This window comes from Calypte anna, chromosome 2, assembly GCF_003957555.1.
Source record: "Calypte anna isolate BGI_N300 chromosome 2, bCalAnn1_v1.p, whole genome shotgun sequence".
NCBI lineage: Eukaryota > Metazoa > Chordata > Aves > Apodiformes > Trochilidae > Calypte > Calypte anna.
This window is the reverse complement of record NC_044245.1, coordinates 63,551,446-63,572,125: the sequence shown is the minus strand read 5'-3', so window position 1 is coordinate 63,572,125 and position 20,680 is coordinate 63,551,446. Positions and strand designations below refer to the sequence as shown.

The 20,680-nt window shown below is 42.0% G+C and overlaps 1 protein-coding gene across 1 annotated transcript in view; it reads right to left on the bottom strand.

Moving 5' to 3' along the window:
• The window catches only part of GFOD1 (glucose-fructose oxidoreductase domain containing 1), a 75,375-nt gene that overhangs the window by 8,386 nt on the left and 46,309 nt on the right, over positions 1–20,680 (bottom strand). The window lies entirely within an intron of this gene.

Below are 20,680 nucleotides of genomic sequence, written 5' to 3'. Positions count from 1 at the left end.
GTCAAACATAGCTATGACAATCTGTTCCCTCGCTGGATTGCCCATATGGGCACACTGTTTACTGAAGCTTGCATGACACTCCTGTTTTATCTGGCCATCAAGGTGTGAACCTCTATGCAGTGCAGGCTGAGATGCTTAAATAACGGGCTTATTATTGATTTCTACTTGTCAAATACTTTTAATCTGTACCCATACACACATGTAGTGACAGTCTCTCAGTTTCCTTTTTAGTTTAGTAGAGATATTTTTTAATGCTTAATGCTGGTGCATGTGGAAAGGGTGTGTATCAGCAATATTAGGTGAGATATACAAAACTTTATATCACTAAATAGGATCTTTGCCTTGAAAGTCTGGGGCTATAGCTGGTCCTGGCACTTAAAAGACCTGAGTCTGGATCCTGTCTGCTGGAGTACAGATTAATAGATCTGATTACTTGCTAAATCACTTTGTGTTGTGATTCCTTTTTCTTTCAGATAGGTGAGAAATCCCTTTTTCTTTGAAGACCTGTTGTTATGAGGATGAAATTTTACCTGTTTTGGAACTGTTTGGATGGATAATATAAATACAGACAGATGGCAGGGATTGGTGTGAGCCCTTACATGAATATTTAACAGCCTGACTGGAAGAAGAAGGGGGTCACAGTCCAAGCATTCAAATAACCAGCTTATCCACACTGCCTATTCCCAGTCTTTGTCTGCTGCTATTTGAGTAGCTGAAACTGGAGGGAGGGCTGCTACCACTGAAGTGGCAGTCACATCTAGTTAACAGCCAAGAAGGGAACGATCTCCCTTCAACTTGCTCCTATTCACCTTCTACTCAATCAGCTCAGTAGAAACATACTATTTTCCTTCTATATGAGGCAAGAATCCCCTACTGAGTGTCCACAATCTTCCCTTCTCACTTTTCCTTCTCATCTTTACAGACTGCTACTTGTGACTGGGTTGACATTTTCAACTTTACAGCACTTCTGTTCCTGCTCCTGAATAATTTTTTTCTGCATGTTCGATAATGGAGGAAGCATTCATCCACTTGCCCTATATTCCTCTAGTAGCTCCAACTATGCCACTTGATACATACCACTAATGTGATAGTCCTCCTTCTACTATACAGACTCTGCAGAGAGATTTTAGCCTAGCAAATCAGCTATGAACATAAGGAAAATCTTACATAAAACTTCCTGATAGTCAAATCTTTCTGAAATAGTCACTTCCCCCTCCAAAGAACCCATGCATGCCATGTCATCATCCGACCCATTCCCTACTGATCCGCAAGCATCATCTTCTGCTCCAATTCAGCTTGCATCATTCTGCCTCTCAGGCACCCATCACATTTTAGCTGGGGTCTGTACAGACACTAATCTCTCAAGATACACAGCTCTACTTCTGTGCTTGTGAGGAAAAGGATCCGTTTTGCTAGGAATTGCATCCTGGGCTTAGTGGGGGGTCAGTCCTTCCCTGTGTGGGGCAGGGAACACTTGGGATTGTTACAATCTGAGTACCATATGATGATTATAAATATGAAAGAGAACCCTATAAATTTTTACTTCCTTTACATTCAACAAAAATTGCCATTAGGATCAGTGCAAGTCAGACACATGCAGAGAAAAGGGAAGAGCCCTAAACATTTGTATGGAGATGGGGAAAAATGAAATCTACTACTTACTCCTTCCAGTATTTCATCTGTTTTGAAAAGGTTAAAACCTTTTAATTACACCAAATCCAAAATACAAATGTTTTAAGAGCCTTCCCATCCCTGTGCATATGCCGATAATACATGCTGTGTTCTCATTCCTATCAGGGATTTAAACAGATTTTTGCTTGGTGCCCAGAAAGCTTTTATAGCCTGTTAAAGCTTGTGCAGCTTCTTTCATCATGGGAGTACTCAGCACTTGAGTCCATGAATACTACAGGTCTTTGTCTTCTCTGGAGCTGCCAATCTACAAGCAGCCACATTAGCTTTCTTGAGGCAGGGAGAGAACATGAAAGGTCTGTTTAATTTCATATAAAGAAATACTCCAGTGTGTTCATGTGATTAGATTAAGAAACAGGAGGATCAACACACCATGGTTTTCTGCTCTCTATCCTCTGCTCCCTTCTCAAAAGGAGAAAGAAAAAAGGTGCCTCCCCTCTGAGTGGCAACAGGCAGTGCAGAGGGCACTGTGTGAGGAAAAGTGTCCTTCCCGTCACCAACAGTCACATAAAAAGGTATGTTCTGACTTAAGGTGCGGCAGGGGGATTCTCTGGGAACTGACCTCTTTTTCCTGGCTCAAGGTTAGGGTTTAATCCTGTCCACTTTGGGACAAGACTCTCTAATATAAAGGATGAACCATTACCACTTGTCATTCTATCATTGTGTTTTGGCACTTCATACATCTTTGAAAATCATAACACATCAGACAGAAAAAGCTTCATTAATTACATAAGCAGGGAAGTGCAGTCCTCTTCAGCAAGAAAGTGCAGTGTGCTTGTCCCTGGTCATAAGCAACTAAGTATGAGAGGATACACACCCTTCCCACATGCATCAGGAAATCTGGTTTGCAATGCTGCAGTTTTCAAGCAGACAACTTCTGAACATTGATTTCTTGAGTTCTTACGTAAAATGAAGAAGCAAAATAATTTAAGTACATGTCATTTTTTTGAGGAGTCTGCACAGCCTTCACCCCAGACTCTCTGCTTGGCTGTGCTTCAGAAAGAGACAAAGGGGTGACAAACAGGTGTTAAGTGATGGGATGTGGGATTTCTCTGACCTGGCATGGAATAAGGGAGGGCTCATTCCCAGACAGCCCAAGTCCAAAGCTGAAGTCAAGCAATGCATCTCCCAGCAGAGCCCTCAGAAATGCAAGCTAACTCTGTGAATGCCACCCACAGCTGTCATGAAGAGCTTCACCCTCAGACCCACTCTAACCCACTGATCCAGGCACACAAGACCAGAACCACAATGAACCTGCATTAGCAAGCACTGAGCCATAGTGTTGATGAGCCACCTGTGCCCACAGCCATGGGACCATGGGGTGGCAACCACATTAGACCCCAACAGGTCTGCTTTCCTGAACCTTTCTGTCATCTCCCTCCAGCAGGAAAACAGGAAAAAACAAATAATAGTAGAGCTGGAAGATGCCAGACCGGATTCCTAGGGCAATTTCTTAGGTATACAGCTCACTCTATCAGTCCTTGAAAAGGTGAATGGGCATGAGTTTGAGCAAAAGGACGTGAGAAAATTTGAATTCTAGGTTTGGTTGCTAAAGACTGAAAGACACCAACTGCTTCGTTCCTGTTCAGAATGAACCAAAGTTTTCAGTGCAGGTCCACATCACAACACCATAACTAATACTAGTGTCTTCCTACTCTCAATGTCCTACAAGGAAGGTTAAGGGCTGAATGGTCCACCTTGACTATTTTCCATCTCCTAGGGTACATATATCCCCCAAGCCAAACCTCAACAGCTTCAGATAGCACTCTGCATTTATTTTAAGAAGGTTATTTTAAAACATTGATCTTTTCTAAAAAAGTTGGTCTAGTTTGCTCTCTAGAAGCAGCAGAGCAAATAAAAAGAAATTTTTTGTGCTGTCATTGGTGCTACCATTTGTTGGAAGATTTCTCTAGCACCCTATGCTAGAAAGTAAAATTATAACTATGATCTAATAGCTTGTCACCCATCTCACAGTAACTATTTTTGTTAGGAAGTCATGTGATTTATTTGCAAACCTCAGCCTTCATTTTAGAAAAAGGAAGCCCTGTGGTATGGAAATAACTTTGAAAGCCAAACAGCCTAGAAGTGAATGACATGTAGATACAGTCTAGGGTAACAGTACTGCAATTATTTTTCATGTAAACACAGGGGAAGATAAGAAGCTAGAGTAAGATTTTGAAATGCCTGGAGTTTGCAGCTCTTCATTTTACATAAGGCTCTATCCAGCTCTTCACCTACCAGCAGCCAAAGTTTCTTTGTCCCTGTAACATCCTTGTACTGCAGTCTAAAAATGAGTAAAACTCCTGGGCCCACAGCACAGGGAGGGTAGAGTGGATGTAACAGGCACAGGCTTAATCGATTCTGCAATCTGCAGTGTCAGACTTTTTCACATCTGCTCTTTTCAAATTGGGACAAAAACATTTTTACAGAAAAAAAAAATATTAAAAAAAATTACTGGAGCAAGACTGGTCCTCTATCTATTTGGCTCAGGACATGAGAGCCCAATACAGTGTTTTCCTCCTATTCACAAGAAAATAAAAAAGGGCTCTATTTGGAGTCTGGGCATATAATCAAAACCTTCATTGGCACCAGAAAGCTTCGTTAATTAGCAATCACTACCTTGGTCAGGAGGGAAGTGAGAAAAGAGCAAAAGAAGGTTTTGGTGCACAAAGCTAAATTAGTGAGCAAAATAATACATTTCTAAAGCTAAAAAGAAACTGTCAACACTCAAGGAATAGCCTGAGAGCTTCAGCAAATAGAGGAGGGGTGAAAGAGCACGCTTACTAGGTTATTTTGAATGGAATATTTTAAAATATCAGATTTAAACACATCAGATAACAGTATCTTCTTAAACTTTTTTTTTTTTTTTTTTTTTTAAATAAGCTAATACAAAATTATCTTCCAAATGGTGACAATCTACATTATGGTTAATAACGTTACAAAGAATAAATATGGGCAAGATTTTCTTCTCAGATTTTGACCATTACAGCAGCTATTGCTGCCTTTGAATTCTGTGCAGAATCAGAGGGGAAATCATCTTTGGCACTCAGTTCTACTCACAGCTTCTAAGACATGTTGCACTGATATATGCTGTATTATTAATACACATTATTTTGGCCAGAAACAACCTCAGAAACTATTTTAGGCACCAGGAGCCTGCACATGGTTCCTTACAGGTGAAGATGTGATCTCTAACTTCAGTATCATTAGAACTGTGTATTTCACACATTCCCATACTAGACAGAAATCTCTTTGCACTACTAATCATGTTAGCAGACAGTACTACTGAAACCCAGCTGGATATTCAGAAAATTTCTTTCTACTTCAATGAATTCTCATGTATGCCTATATGCAAAACCAGAGAGAATTGCTTTTTCCTGCAGTAATAATGAATTCAGAAATCTTCACAGGTATTTGAACCATTCCCTTGTATCAATTTATTTCAAATTTGCAAACAATACAACATTAAGAAGCTGTGATCTAGCCGGAACCTAAAAAAATCCCAGTTATCTACACTGACTCATGGCAATACTTGAAGACTGAACAAAAACAGAGGTTAGTAATGAAGAAGTTCTCCATCCCTTCCAAATTTATCACTGCCTAAGAAATTCAGAAGAAAATATAAGTGATCTGAGCTGTAACTGTGCTGAACTATTGACTTCAGAGGAGAACCACAGAGCAAAGAGCAGATTTTTGTGAGAAAGCAAAAAACACTATTTTTGCAAGACAGAAAAAACCACTATTTTTTCTGTTTCAGAACTGTCTTAATGATAACCTCACAGTCATGGTTCTTTTTGTACAGAGCTGGAACAAACCAGCTTGGTATTATTTTGTTCTCCTAGCAGATGTGTACCAAGGAGAGACACAAAACACTGAGGATGACTCTCAGAATTTGTATGCAAATAGAGAATTTGAAGGCAGTAGCTCATCCAGCCACTGTTCATTTATCTTAAGCTTTGATAGCTGGGGTGCCTCTTCAGGCTCTCAGAGATACAGCAATTGTATATTCAGCTTCGCCTGCTATGTGCACGATAAGCCAGAAATCTTAAGCACCATAAATCATTATTTTTTTGATCTGTGCTTCAATCAGCACAGTATTAGCTAGTGAGCAGTACCCCTTCTTAATTACAGCTCTGCAAAAGGCCCCTTCTCTGCTAAGCTGCAGATGATAACTATAAGGATACTTAAGTGGCTTGATTTTAGCAGCAGGCAATGCCATGGCTCCAGGCATCTTTTCCCAACAGTTGTCTTAACAAAAAGGCTTCTTTTGCTTGTCTGTCTCACCACACCACCACTCCAAGGCCTAGAGGGATACCGTGCTCATTAATATGAAGCTTATCTGGGTGTAGGGGCAGTGGGAAGGGACTGGCAGCCTGGGCATCCAGAGGACCCAGGCAAAGCCCACAGCCTTGTTCTCCTCTCAGGGTCCCTAGGGGATCCATGGCAGCCACGAGGGTTCCTGGAATCATTCCAGAGGAACAAGGAGTAGCAGGGGCTGCAGCAGAGGAAAGCACAAAGGTGGCTGAAGAAACAGGGGAGAGAAGAGGAAACAGGAAGGGAAGAATGCTGCAAGGTGGAAAGGAGGACACTGGAAGGGGCAGCCCAGAGGAATTTCTGTCACCCCGAGAGCTGCACACAAGTCCCAAAGGTATCAGCAACATCCCCAGTCTACAGAGGCCCATCCGAAAAGGCTTCAGTCCAACATTTGTGTGAGCTCTGCTCGTGTCTTTTCTGCAGAAAAAAAAAAGAAAATGGAGAAGAAAAAGAGAGCAAAAAGAAAAACATGAGCACCTAGACACAGGACAGGAGGGAGGGATGATAAAAAAGCATCTACATTGCTATTGGTGGTGCCCAATATAGAATCACAGAATTGGGTTGGAAGGGACCTCCAAAGGTCATCCAGTCCAACCACCCTTCAGTAAGCAGGGACACCCTCAGCTGGATCAGGTTGCTCAGAGCCTCATCAAGCTTCACACTGAACATCTTCAGGGATGAGGTCTCAAGAACCGTCCTGGGCAATCTGTTCCTTTTCCACTACCCTAATGGTAAAGAATTTCTTCCTAACATTCAATCTAAATCTACTCTTCTATAATATAAAACCATTGTCCCCTGACCTGTCCTTACAGGCCCTTGCAAACAGTCCATCTCCAGCCTTCCTGTAGGCCCCTTCAGGTACTGGAAGGTCACTATTAAGTCTCTCTGGAGCCTTCTCTTCTCCAGGCTGAACAACCCCAGCTCCCTCAGACTGTCTTCATAGGAGAGGTGTTCCAGCCCCCTGCTCATTTTCACAGCCCTCCTCTGGACCCACTCCATCAGATCCATGTCCTTCTTGTACTGAGGACTCAGAATAGAGGAACAGAACAGTGGGACAGGTTATTTGGTGGATCTGATACTATTTTCTGATGCACTATACGTGGAGATGCATGCATCATAAATTGCATAGTGATTAAAAGCTTTTGAATGCCTCAGAAAATGGTCTAGATAAATATGGATATGTATACTTCTAGCAGGAGTGGAAAACCTGATAGAAGTCTGCTCTGCTCTGGGAAATGAGGAGCTCTTTCTCAGCCACCTCATAAAAACAATCATTCAGGTCACTGGAAAATCTTTTCATATAGGACAAGGATTTGTTATTAGTATACAGAGGTGTCTGCTATGATGTTGCTGTCAATATTGTGATACAGTAATTATAGTAACAGTAAGAGCAATGGTTGTATTTATCATATTCATGGCATGAGAAATGTATTTATGTCCTGGTGGCAAAACAATGTTTCTATGAGGAATCCTAATTTAACAAAACTTTTAATAAGGAGATAAATCTGGATGCCTAACAAGATTGGCATTAGTCACAGCTCTAACACTGGCCAAGGCAATCTCTGTTAATCACAGATACGTAGAGCTGTTGCAAAAAATCAATTTACTATATAGCATAATGAGTCATCTCTTATGAACTGATTCCTATAACAGGGCATGTGTGTATTCCAAGTCCACTGTAAATGTGAAGGAAAGTAACGGTGACTGAAGGAACATATTTTCCTTCACAGCTGAACCAGACAGCGAATGCACACAGGGAGTAACATACCACCCTGCTGACAAGCAACAGCACATTTGGCCACAGCAAATAAAATGGCTTATACAGGTTTTACTAGCCCTGCATCTCTTCCTCTGCACCAAAATATTACGAAGTAAAGGAATACACACACTGTTAACATTTGATAGTCAACTGGGAAAACAGGCACTTCACAAATAGCAGACAAAAATTTCCATGCAGTGAACATGCACACCACAAACAGTGCACACCATCACCAAAGTGAGGGGCTCAGCTCACACACCTACTTCTGGCCCTGGTGTACCACTCCGTTTTTCCAGTTTTTAGGGTAGTTTATCCTCACTGATGTAAGCTCTTTTGCACACAACTGCATTGAAAAAAAAACCCAAAACGTAAACATTCAAATACACAGAAAACCAGCTGTGACTGCCTCTGTCGTGGCTGCCCTGTAACCGTAGGCTAAAGTTGATTCAAGTGACCACCAGCACAATGAAAAGCAAGCCTGCAAAGCCACCCTGCTGCTAGTGACATACGAGTGGCATCTCCATCAGCAGGTGAGGTGTCACCCAGCAGATGAGACACACGCAGCTCACACAAACAGTGCTAGAATGGCAAGCAGGCTTAATAATTAAGAAGGTTAACATGAGCTGTGAGTTTACAGATGTGATTTCAGCTGAGTTAGTGGTCTCTAAAAACCACTAAAGGACACAGAAAAACAAGGAACTGGTTTGTCTTGAAATAAAAAATTGATGCTAGGTTCTTCCTCGATAGCTACTGAAGTGTGGTGGCTAGGTTGGGAAAATACCACTGCTGACTCCATGAGATTGTAACAATGCCTGCAGGTAAATAGGTGCCATTTAAGCAGAACCAGGATGGTTCATCAGGATGAAAGACTGTAATGATGGTATCAATTTTTATTATGTATTACTATTGCCACTAACTTTCATTTGCATGGAGGTAGTCATTAAGGTTATGGACTGGGGCCATGTCTGTGCATCTGTTACTGCTGCTGTAGGTATAAATGCTGCTGCAGCAGTATTCAAGGCATTCCAAAGCAGATACAATCCTTCTGTGCTTGGCATTAGACTCAGGGTTGCTTCACAAAGTTTTAGGTAGTCTTGTAAAGAGCAGGGAGTTGGATTTGATGATCCTTACAGGTCCCTTTCAACTTGAGAAATTTTATGATATCTTCATACGACCTCTTCATATGGAGAATATTATTTTGACAATGTGCTGACTTGACAGTAATTTTGCTTATAAGTACATATGAATTTTTGATTGCTTATTCTGTCAGTTTGGCTAGCTGGGGCTTTTGATTTGGGTGTATAAAGCACCTGCATCACTGAAATGATAGGAAATGTGCTCGAGAGCAAGGGATGCAACTACGTCTCGCATTATTATTTGTGCCAGAACAGTTTGCAAGGCAAAGAAAAATTCTCTAGGCCTTTCCTAACATTGGATAGAGTTTGATGCTTGGTTTATAGCCCACCTGGCATGTCATTCTGATCTCTCCTCTGTAGGCATTTATGCAAATAACAACACTGGAGACTGAAAAAATTAAGCACTTAGTACTCTTTAAAGTGTTTTAAAACCCATGCTGGGAAATCTAGAAATGGTGCAAAGACATCCTGACAAACCAGCTACCTGCACACCACAAGGAAATGTTCCAGGGATCCCAGCTTGAGATTATCTGTTCAGGCATCTGAAACATGCTCAGACTTAAATTCTCCGAGCCCTACTTGGATGCTTTCCATGCTCTCATATGCATTTGGGAAAAAGTGTATGGGATAAACCACGCTGGCTTTCCCAATTTTCTATTCAGTTTTTGCACCTTCAAATCCCCATCAAAGCTGTAGGGTCACATCCCTGATGAGCACTTCCCTGTGCAATAAAAAATATAACTCTAAAGACTCACACAATGTACTCAGATAAACTCAGAGAAGAAAACCATTCTACTTAGACCTCATTCAAGCAAACACATTAATTTCAATGGAATTTTAATAGTTTTAGGACTAAATAAAACTCAGTGAAAATCTCTGTATTTGGGGCTTTATTTTTTCCAATTAATCCAAATCCTTCTACTCAACTTCTAGAGCAAAATGCATGCCATTAGTCCAGTGTTATACCTTTCTTTTCCATGGTAATGAAATCACAGGGCAATCACAGCCTACAGTCAATCTCTATTCTCCTAAGGCATTATTATCTGTATTTAAATATTTCTTTTTGTGTTAGGTGACAACAACTAAATGCCCAGCTGTTGTAAAGACTTAGGAAATCAGGCAGTTCATTTTTTTCAGCTCGCCTTCCCATCACAGAATTGTTTATGCTTACTGAGTCAGATAAATTAACAGCTGATAATTAGAGTTAATTTTCTTTATGTTTCTCTTGCCTACCCTTTCTACTCCCATTAAAACTAGCAAGCTATAATCAAGTACAAAAAAACCCTGACAAAAGATAAACATCAGATTAATGGCAGTAAGTATTTAGTGTAGCTGTTATTTTGGCAGATTTGTGTGGGATTCATAAAGCTTTATCAACATTGACAAAGTACATCTTGCCAGCCAAGTTGCAGTGAAAGTGGCAGGAAATCCAAATCTTAAAAGAAACCCAACTGTACAAGTTGCAGTGTCAGATCCCTATCTGTGTCTGACATAGCATCACTGTGTAGAGCAGCAAACCTGTACTCTTCCTGCACTTTATATTTCAGGACTGTTTTTCTTCAGTAAACATTCAGTGATACCATCTTTTTGTGTGAGATGCAGTTTCTACTTTGATGTTTTCTACATTATGATTATATGAGGCATCAGCTTTGCCACCTACTTAACCCATACTCTGCTCCAAACATTTTTTCTTACCTTATTTCTCTGCAATATTTTCAGTTACTTATTCTCCTGCCTAGTGAAGTTTGATGGATCTCTGTGTTGAAGAAAATATGTGTCAGCCCTGCAGTGTTAGATGAACAGAGCATGCATTTGACCTAATTTTCTGATAAAAGCAGTTAAAATAAATTTTAAAATCACTACCTACCTTCTCAAATACTGTACTAATTACTGACAGCAAAGCATCCAACTATGGGCTGGGATGCAATAGCATAGTGAAAAAGAGCAATGATAATTAAACACACACAATTTTTACTTCAGTATATAAGCACATGCAGACAAATGTACACATACGCAGCAAAAGGAACTTGGTCTGGATACATAAATATAAGTAAATGGCATGTGCAGGTGAGCAGTGTTGCTCCTTTCATTTGGTAGTGCTTGTATGCACACTCTATGTGTCCCTGTGTGCATCTGCATGTACAGGCTTGCACCATAAATCATATCTTCTCTTTCAAACATACAGATGCAGAAACTAGAAATGTCAATATAAAATTTTTGGGCAAGCCCTACTGGAGCCCTTAAGGCTGAGCCTAGCAGTGGAACTGAAATTTCTGGAGCCATGTGGTTGTACAGGGAAGGACAAACACCAGGTTGCACAATGCATCTTGGGGAGAACATCCTCTTAGTGGTCTCACACTCCTGTCAGCACATCCCCTCTCTGCTCAGAGTAGGAGCAGCATCAGGACTGGAGAGACTGACAGGACTGCTCCACTCTCAGGGCTGCAGCAGAGAAAGAGAAAAGGCAAGGAAGCAAAGGATGTCAAGATGGAACAGGTCAGCTGGAACAACCTCTCAACTTCACCCAAGGGACACAAGGCTGCTTTTTCTATCCGCTCATTTCTGGTGTGCCATTTCACCAGGATTTGGGAGATTACAAAAGCATATACACAACAGTCAGTCTGCAGGACAGTATTTTTCCAAACTTGTCTAAGACTATTTACAGATGAGACCATGACTTTATTCTTGGTCTCTGATTTCCTCTTCCCAGTCTAAGTCCTCTGCTCAAGCCAGTGCTGGTTTCTACATCTTGCCAAGAACAGCAAAGAACCACAGAACACACAGGTGAAGAAGCTTTGCCCACGTAAGAAAATCAAACCAGTTTAATTAAAATGCTGATCATAATGAAATCCCTTTGTTGGGATGCTGTCATGACAAAATACATTTTCATAGAAGACCCCCACCACTCTGAATCCATGCTGAGTAGCTCAGCTCTAACCCTAGCCATTACTGGGTCTGGTTCCTTCGCTCCATCCCTGCTCTTATTTGAAGTTATTAAGAATTTTAATAACGGAGTTTTCCAGGCAGCTGGCATCAGGCCTTAGCAAGCTTCAGGTCAAAGTTACCTGAGTTGTAATTCCCTGTCACAATGGCCCTTCGAGCAACATTTTTCAATGAAACTACAGTGAATGGATCACAAGCAAACTTTGGTTTAAACTAACTTTTATTAACTTCTCATCCAACAGTACTTCATAGTTCTAAGGTTCTTTGAGAAGCTTCTAAACAAATTAGAAAGCCCCCTGCCCCCCTCCACAACAGTAGCCTTAGAATTGGTCTACTTTTTCATGTAGTATTTCATTTCTGTCAGCAAGATCTAAGTACCACAAAAAAAAGGAACCATAAACCCATTCTGAAGAGTAACAGTGAGAATGGATGAAAGTGAATCAGCAATTCTAACTATCTGAGACACTGACATTGTGCTTCCCTGCCTCCAACCTTGGGTCCATAAGAAAGATGGATGCTTGATTAATCACTCCCCAGACTACAGAACACAAAAGAGCCAAGGACTCTGCAGCAGCCCAGCCAGCTGACTCATATAGCAATAACTCAGCGAGTGCAATTTGCCTGGATGCCAGATTGCCCTGTCTGCAGTCAACCCGCAGACTAATCCTCTCAAAAGGCTTTCTTGGAAAACACCATTCATGCTAATGCTGGCAAAGTGTGCCCTGGACAAGACATCAGCCTGGAGAAGAGGAGGCTCAGAGGAGACCTCATCACTCTCTACAACTCCCTGAAAGGAGGGGGTAGCCAGGTGTGGGTTGGTCTCTTCTCCCAGGCAACTCTCAGCAAGACAAGAGGGCACGGTCTCAAGTTGTGCCAGGGGAGGTTTAGGTTGGATATTAGAAAGAATTTCTTTATGGAGAGGGTGATCAGGCATTGGAATGGGCTGCCCAGGGAAGCAGTGGATTCTCCATCCCTGGAGATATTTTAAAAGAGACTGGATGTGGTATTCAGTGCCATGGTCTGGTAACTGCAGCGGTAGTGGATCGAGGGTTGGAGTTGATGATCTCTGAGGTCCCTTCCAACCCAGCCAATTCTATGATTCTATGATACAGTAGCAGCTGAAGCCATATTTCACTGTGCTTGTCCATGATTTGTTCTAATGAAGGCTGGGAAGTCTTTCCCAGCACTGAAAATCTGCTGTAAAGCACATCAACACTGGAACATTTCCCCATCATGTTCAGGAGGGGGGAATCTAGCCAACCGTGGTAGCCCAACTTGATGTGTTCATCACTATATGTTCATCAAACATGCCTGGTTGTGTTGTATTTGTATGGTAAACTCAGGACCGTGTAGTGGCAGATGCTCCACAAGCACTCAATGGAAAACGAGCCCTATTTCCAGTGGGCTTTGTTTTGCCATGTACATGCTGGACCAGAAAAATGGGTTAACATGGGTAATTCCTTTCATTGTGCCACCTTAAGACAGACCTTCTGCTGTTGGAGAAGCATGACAACCCAGGTTTCTGTACCTTACGTTGCTCCGAGCTCGCTTCAAGGCTATATTTGGACCTCATCCATTTGAAGCCCCAGGAGAACCTGAAGTACTATTCCAGGGTGGAAACTTAAAAGGGGAGAGAGCTCTCCTGCACTTGACCTATGCCACAGTGGGTGAAACAGACGTAATTTTTATCCACGTACACTCTTGCAGGTACACATCTGATTCAAGGAAGAATAAAATACTTGCAAAGTAGGTCAGCAATTCTTAGAAAGTGCTTGCACTTGCTTTTCCTCTCAGAAGCTGTGTAACACACTGATCCCTGAGAAAAACGAGGGTAGAAAGGACAAGGCATTTTCAAGAGAATAATTGCTTAATTTCTGAATGACAGTATGCAGCTAGAAGCCTAAAACTGTTCAACTGCATCACTTTTCAGTCACAGGTTTGGCTCAAATTCCTATGCAGAATAGCCCTAGAAACATTTTTGCAACACAACAACAGTTTTCCCTCAATACACACTATTTTCTACTCACAGGCTCTACAGAAAAAACACAAGCAAAAACTCAGGAGGAGAAATCTCACAGTGGACCCAGACAGTTTTCACTGTAATTCTTACTGAGATGTTAACTCTGATCTTCTTACAGTGCACCTCTTCACTCAAACACAGCAACTCAGGAGGCGCCAGGACTGGGATGCTACAAAGAAGCTTAGGATAATTACTTGCATTTCTGTTCTCTGACTGCAGTGTTTTTCTGCCCTGCTGGATACTCAGAGGCCAGCACTGGTTCCTCTGATTAATAGTACCTCATCATGAAATCAAAAGAAAAGCTGCAGGCTAAAGAAAACTGGATTTTTGTTAGCAAGGAATTGCTCTTGGCAAATAATTATAACTGCCAATGTTAAAAGGAGATTGTGAATTAACTACAGCAGACATAAAAAAATAAATTTGGAAAAAAGCTTTCAATAATTACACTGCATATGTCAAATGGAAATTACTCCAATTTGCATAGCTATGCAGACAGATTGTACAATATCTCAAGTGGTTTCATCACAACAAGCTTGTATCTTTAAAATAATTTAATTTTAAAAGGTTTTATTAACCCAAAAGACAGTTCAGTAAGTTCATATGGAAAGCTAGTCTGGAACTCTTAATTTTTTTAGGCCATGTCTACATACAGTTCATTATTATTTCATAATGAGTCATTAAAAAACATACCATTCCCACCCCAAGCACACACATGGTTTTCTTGATAAAAGGTACTTTAGAGTAGTTTGGCTCATTTCTACAGGTCACCTTTACTCCAGCATAACCAGCCACAAGAGAGCCACACCACTGCATCTCTGCATGTAAAACAGCATCTCCCACATCTTACACCAGGACTAATTTCCATGCAGGTCAGATAAGCAGTTCCTTGGGAGGTCTGTATTATCTGTGATGTGCTTCAGTCAGGATTAAGTTTCCAGTTAGAAACACAAATGTGTCTGTGTGAGAGTGGATTTAGACAAGAGCTTTGCATTTCAGCTGAGGATCAGAAGCTGTAAGGACTCCTCTTGGCTAGTTACAGAGGGTTGCCATTTAGGGAGGTCCTGTCAATGGACTGATTCCAAATTCATATGGTTGTTGCTGCTTAGGTTAGGGAAATTTACTAAAAGCACCTTCTTATTTTCCCTTTCATTTATGACTCCAGCCTATTTAAACTGAAACTGAGAATCCCCATATGCCAAACAGAAGGCTCCCTAAAATGCAGATCTCATCCTTCAGTACTGTCATTGCCTACTTTGACTTTAACTGCAAGTTTTTACCTGAAACTGTCACAAAAAAAATCAAGAGTCAAGAGTATTTCAGAATAGGAACAAGGGTAACCAACAGGTAACCACAGTATTACTGAAAGCAGCCATGAGTCATTTATGGACCACAGATAACTCAAGGCACTTGACACAAAGCTAAGCAGGTGCCATCCTCCCTCTGAAAAGAGAAAAGAGCCATCTGGTGATTTCCCTTGGTACAGATATTACGAAAGTGGCAAAAGCAGAAATCGTATCTGGCCTCTTCCTCACCTAGTAACCTTTCAACACCTGCAGGAGTTATGCAATCCTTCTAGCTTTGCCATCCAACTTTGCCATCCATTTCTGCTTTTCTTTTTAAAAAGCCATATTTGCACATTGCAGATTGTTGAAAGTTCTCAACTTTCTGCATTAAAAGCAACTGATGATCAGCTGTAAGGGAAAAACCGAATTTCTGCAGCAGAAGTGTTGGTTAACTGCCTAGGGGCAGAGATTTCCCAGAGATTTTGCATGTAGCAAAACTTCCAAATTCTTGTTCTCCTGCCTTCACATGCTTGACTATGGGTGCCATGCAGGCAGAGGGAAGTACCAGCTTTAGGCTAGATTCATCGCTAGCTATTTTCCTGTACACCAGCACATAGAGAGATGTTGGGAGGGTCCTGAGACAAAAACTCCCTAGAAAAACATGGCCAGAACACTGCCCTGCCATGGTTATACACATCAGCAACAACAGGACTGGGTGAAGAGATGCCAGTCAGTCGTGCAAAGCCTCTGGAGGGCTAGCCACTAGATGCAAGGAATTATTTGCAATGCACTTTTATTACTCTGTCTTCAGCTAAGGGTTAATATTTACCCCACCTAACTAGAAATTAACAGAGTGCCAAACACAGCAAGAGGCTGATTTCTCCACAGCCAACTCACTGTGAGTGAGCAGAAGCTCACTCCCATGACTCAGTGCACCAAGAGGGAGGATGCCAAAACAACTATTTGCAGTTTTTTTGGTGAGGTGAGCCTGGTTGGAACACAACACTCTAGGGCACTTGGCTGCTCAGGGGAACCGCTGCAGTAATGTCAGCAATGTGTTTCCCCTCCAAGACCAAATTCAGCCCAGCGATGGCTGAGTATGCATTGCTACACCTGCTAAAAGTGTGGCAGCCAGAGTGAAATGAGAGGCTCCCCCTTCCTCCAGATGCCAGTCATGAAGCATCACAGCCATCAAAACCAGTCTTGGCAAGATCAGTAACATCCTCCCATAATCCTCCCAGCAGGATGGATGGGGCAAAAGCAGAGTTCAACATCTGACCCCAGGTTCAAGGGACAAGCTGGGTGCCATACCCAGGCACAATATGGGTTATCCTAATCATGAACATTTTGTTTTTCCAGGTTTACCAGCCTATGAGCAAACATTCTAAAAGTAGAAGCAGGATACACTGAAGCGGCATTTCTGTGGCAGTCGTAGGCATATCATACCAAACACAGCACTGCCCCACAAACTTCCATGTTTCTGTCAGGGACATGACAATAGCTGGCTTTTCCCCTGAGGCAGAAGTTAAGGGAAACACCCAAACAAGTCAAAAATAGTTTTCTAGGACATGGGCACCTGAGCTATTAACGAATCCTTACTTTCCAAGTGCACATCAATGCAAAACAGTATGTACGTGTTCCCTTTTTCCCCTTCTTTAAGCAAGTGTATGCATATAGGTCTCCCATTTTCTTAAAGATGATCTGAGAACATATGAGCAAGCTCACAGAATAGTTTGGATTGGAAAGGGATCATCTAGTTCCAACTCCTCTGCCATGGGCAGGGACACCTCCACTTAGACCAGGTTGCTCCAAGCCCCACCCAACCTGGCCTTGAACACTTCCAGGGATGGGGCAGCCACAACTTCCCTGGGCAATCTGTGTCTGTGTTTTACCACCCCCACAGTAAAGAATTCCTTCCTAATATCTAATCTAAATCTATGCTTTCAGTTTGGATGCCCCCTCTTTCTATCAAATACAGATGCATCATCAGATCCATTACAGGGATGATCCTTTGCCACAGGAACAGAGCCAGCAAACCTTTGTACAGCACTATCTGTGTCAAGTGCTGCTTGCATCACTTGCACTGCCACCTTGGTGGATCTGAACAAAGAGACTAACCTGCTCCAGGAGTTAGCTAATCACATCTCCAGAAGTTCAGAGAACCACGAGACAGGAGGCTGCTTGATTTATTACATGCGCTGCAAAAATACTGCATGTGTTTTGTATGCTGACTGGATATTTAGATTCTTTAAATAAGTTTTTGTTCATCACAAAATTGTTTAGTTTCAAAAATTCTTTTTCTAAATTATGCAGCCAGTATTTGTTCTTGAGGCCTGACAGGAGAGAATAATGTGGCAACACGCTGGAACAGCCTCTGTGATGCAAGCTCCATTTTGCAGCACAGTAGCACATTTAACAGAGGAGTTTTCCAGTTTTATAGGATGTCATCATAACAGCATGCATTTCTTTAGCTTGGCAAGCCTTAACTTCACTGTTATGCTATAGGTGTGGCTTCCTTTAATATGATTTTTAATACTACAATACTCAAGTATGAACAAAGAACATGCCTGTGCTGGAGCCAGTGTTTTTTACAATACAGCAGGTTTCAGTTGGCTCTGTGACACCAAAAAGAGGCTGGGCTTCAAAGAAATTTTGATGGTTCCTTTCTGAGTCACATTCAGTTGGGCTATCCTTTGGATAAAAAGGATCTCTTTGGAAAAAGATTACATTGTTCACTCTCAACAAAACTGTCCCTAAGTCTATAGATAGTATTTTGTTCTCCAGATGTATGGTTTGGAACTTCTGTTGTCAGCGTTGGTTTGGCTCATCTAAAATTTCAGAACTGCAGAATATTAGGGGTTGGAAGGACCTCTGGAGATCATCTAGTCCAATTGCCCTGCCAGAGCAGGTTCACCTAGAGTTTGTTGCACAGGACAGCATCCAGGTGAGTGATGTCTCCAGAGATACACTCCACCACCTCTCTGGGCAGCCTACTCCCATGCTCTGTCACCCTTACAGTAAATAAGTTTTTCCTTATATTTTCATTGAATCTCAGTGTTCCAATTTGTGACCATTGGCCCTTGTCCTGTCACTGGACACCACTAAAAAGAGTCTGGTCCCATCATCCTGACATGCACTCTTTTTATAAGCATTTATGAGATCCCCCTCAGCCTTCTCCAAGCTGAACAGACCCAGCCCTCTCATCCTTTCCTCATATGGTTCTCTCACTGTGACAAAACACAGAAATCTGGTCACTTGGTCATCACGCTCTGCTGAAGGGAAGCAATGTCAATGCCAAGCTCATTTCTTGCTCTTTTATGTTTATTTCAGAAAATACTCTAATGCATTCCTTTATTTACAGAAAGCAAATATTCCCAGTGTGCATGTTCACTGCATTACTGAAGAGGTTTTGTTGCAATCCAAATAATCCTCCAAAGAACAACAAGCAAATACATCCAGACAAAATACCAGGCTGCAACACATCTTCATTCATCTACTCCCTAGGTAAGAAAAAATTGAGGGTAGGCAACAAAACACCTATTTCAGAGAAGGGAAAAATGCAAGAAAGAAGCTGGTTCTCTGGCTTCTGGCGTTACTGTACAAAGTCAGGGAAAAAAGGTGACAATATTACACAGAGTATAGAAAAGGAAGAAAGGATCTACAAGAGGAAAGGAAAGCTTTATTTTACAATCTGTAACTTAAGTAGGATTTTTTTTTCTTCCAAAAAGCTTCAGATAATTTCACGTATTGCTGAATAAAAGATAAAAGGAGGCAAGCAAGACCCATGTTTCACATGAAGTATCTACCACAGGCTTAGCTTTCCAGCACATCCTTTCCCAGTGACAAGGACAGAGCAGAGCACCTTCAGCTCTCATAGGGAAGCAATTATTAGTGTGAAACAGCCCTTCCTAGGAGAAAACAAATGAACCTCATGCAGTGTGATTAATGACTACACCCATGCAGATATGTAAACAGCCACATTGTTGCTACCTTAGCTTAGCAGAATTTAAAAGTTACGTGATTTTTATTCACTTGTTTATACTGTTCTGCCAAGCACTGCACTTTTGGAGGGGATCCCAGTTAGAGGATAGAGGGTGGCTGCAGAAATGCAGAGTGCAAACAGAGCTCTGCTGTCCAGTTCTCCCCATCTAACTGTATGAAAACAGCCTCTGTTAGGTTTCTTTTCTACTTACTAGATGTAACCAGTTTATTTCCTCCAGCCTAAATAGTATGGAAGATGTATGTCACCGCTTTCTCTGCAGTGAATATACCAGGCAATGTTGGTGGCTTCTACTTCAATATATCCCAAGTGAACTTAGAAAAATCATTTCTTTATTGACTATAGCTACAGGAGAGATCTCTACAAGGACTGTGCCTTGTTCCCCCCTGCTTTATACAGAGATGCTCTTATGCACAAGTGGAGCCACTGCAATTTCTACTGCCCAGAAGTATGACAGAAAAAGCCTTCTGATCAGGTACCTACCTAATAGGTGGGAAGCGAGTGTGATCCACTAATACCAGGAGGATGTTGAAAGTTCAGCATCCCCATGGAGCAGCAATAGATACCCTCATTAGAATCATAGAATCATATAATTGGATGGGTTGGAAGGGACCTCAGAGATCATCGAGTCCAACCCTTGAACCACTGTTGCGGTTGCTAGACCATGGCACTGAGTGCCACATCCAGTCTCTTTTTAAATATCTCCAGGGATGGAGAATCCACTACTTCCCTGGGCAGCCCATTCCAATGTCTGATCACCCTCTCCGTAAAGAAATTCTTTCTAATATCCAACCTAAACTTCCCCTGGCACAACTTGAGACCGTGCCCTCTTGTCTTGTTGAAAGTCGTCTGGCAAAAGAGCCCAACCCCCCCCCGGCTACCCCCTCCTTTCAGGGAGTTGTAGAGAGTGATGAGGTCTCCCCTGAGCCGCCTCTTCTTCAGGCTGACATAGCCTTACATACTGTAAAGAGTTTTAATCTCAGATCTCTCTCTCACCACCAAGAAAGACCTTTTCACTCAGGTGTGAAAGCATGTGATGGGACATATGGCTGGTTAGAGCTTCAACTCCACTGTCTCCTGAGCCGGAACAGCAAAGGCATCAGACCATCTTTCAACACTCACTGCTGAAGTGACCCTACAGGACACAAAGTCACCTGTGGTTGCCATAACTGTCTGGAAAAGACCTTGGAGAATAGTAGCATGAGGAGAGCAGGGTACGCCTGCCTTACAAAACTGTGATCGTATTAGTAAGTCAAGCACAGACAGCCTGGCATTGCTTTGCTGCAAGAATGTTTCCATGCAGGCTGACGCCTGGGTCTGAGTGCCAAATAGCTGTGTCAGCCCCAAAACGCGAACAGAACATCACAGCCAGGCTCTAAGTGCAGGAGCCCAAATGCTGGTTATGAAAGGAAGAGAAGAGGAATACCATACCCAATTAAAACTTAAATGGTGTTGACTGTCTCCCTGAATGGCTGGAGACAACTTCTCACCAACTGAGTTCAGCTAAGGTTTCTCAGACATTAATCTGAAGCCCCT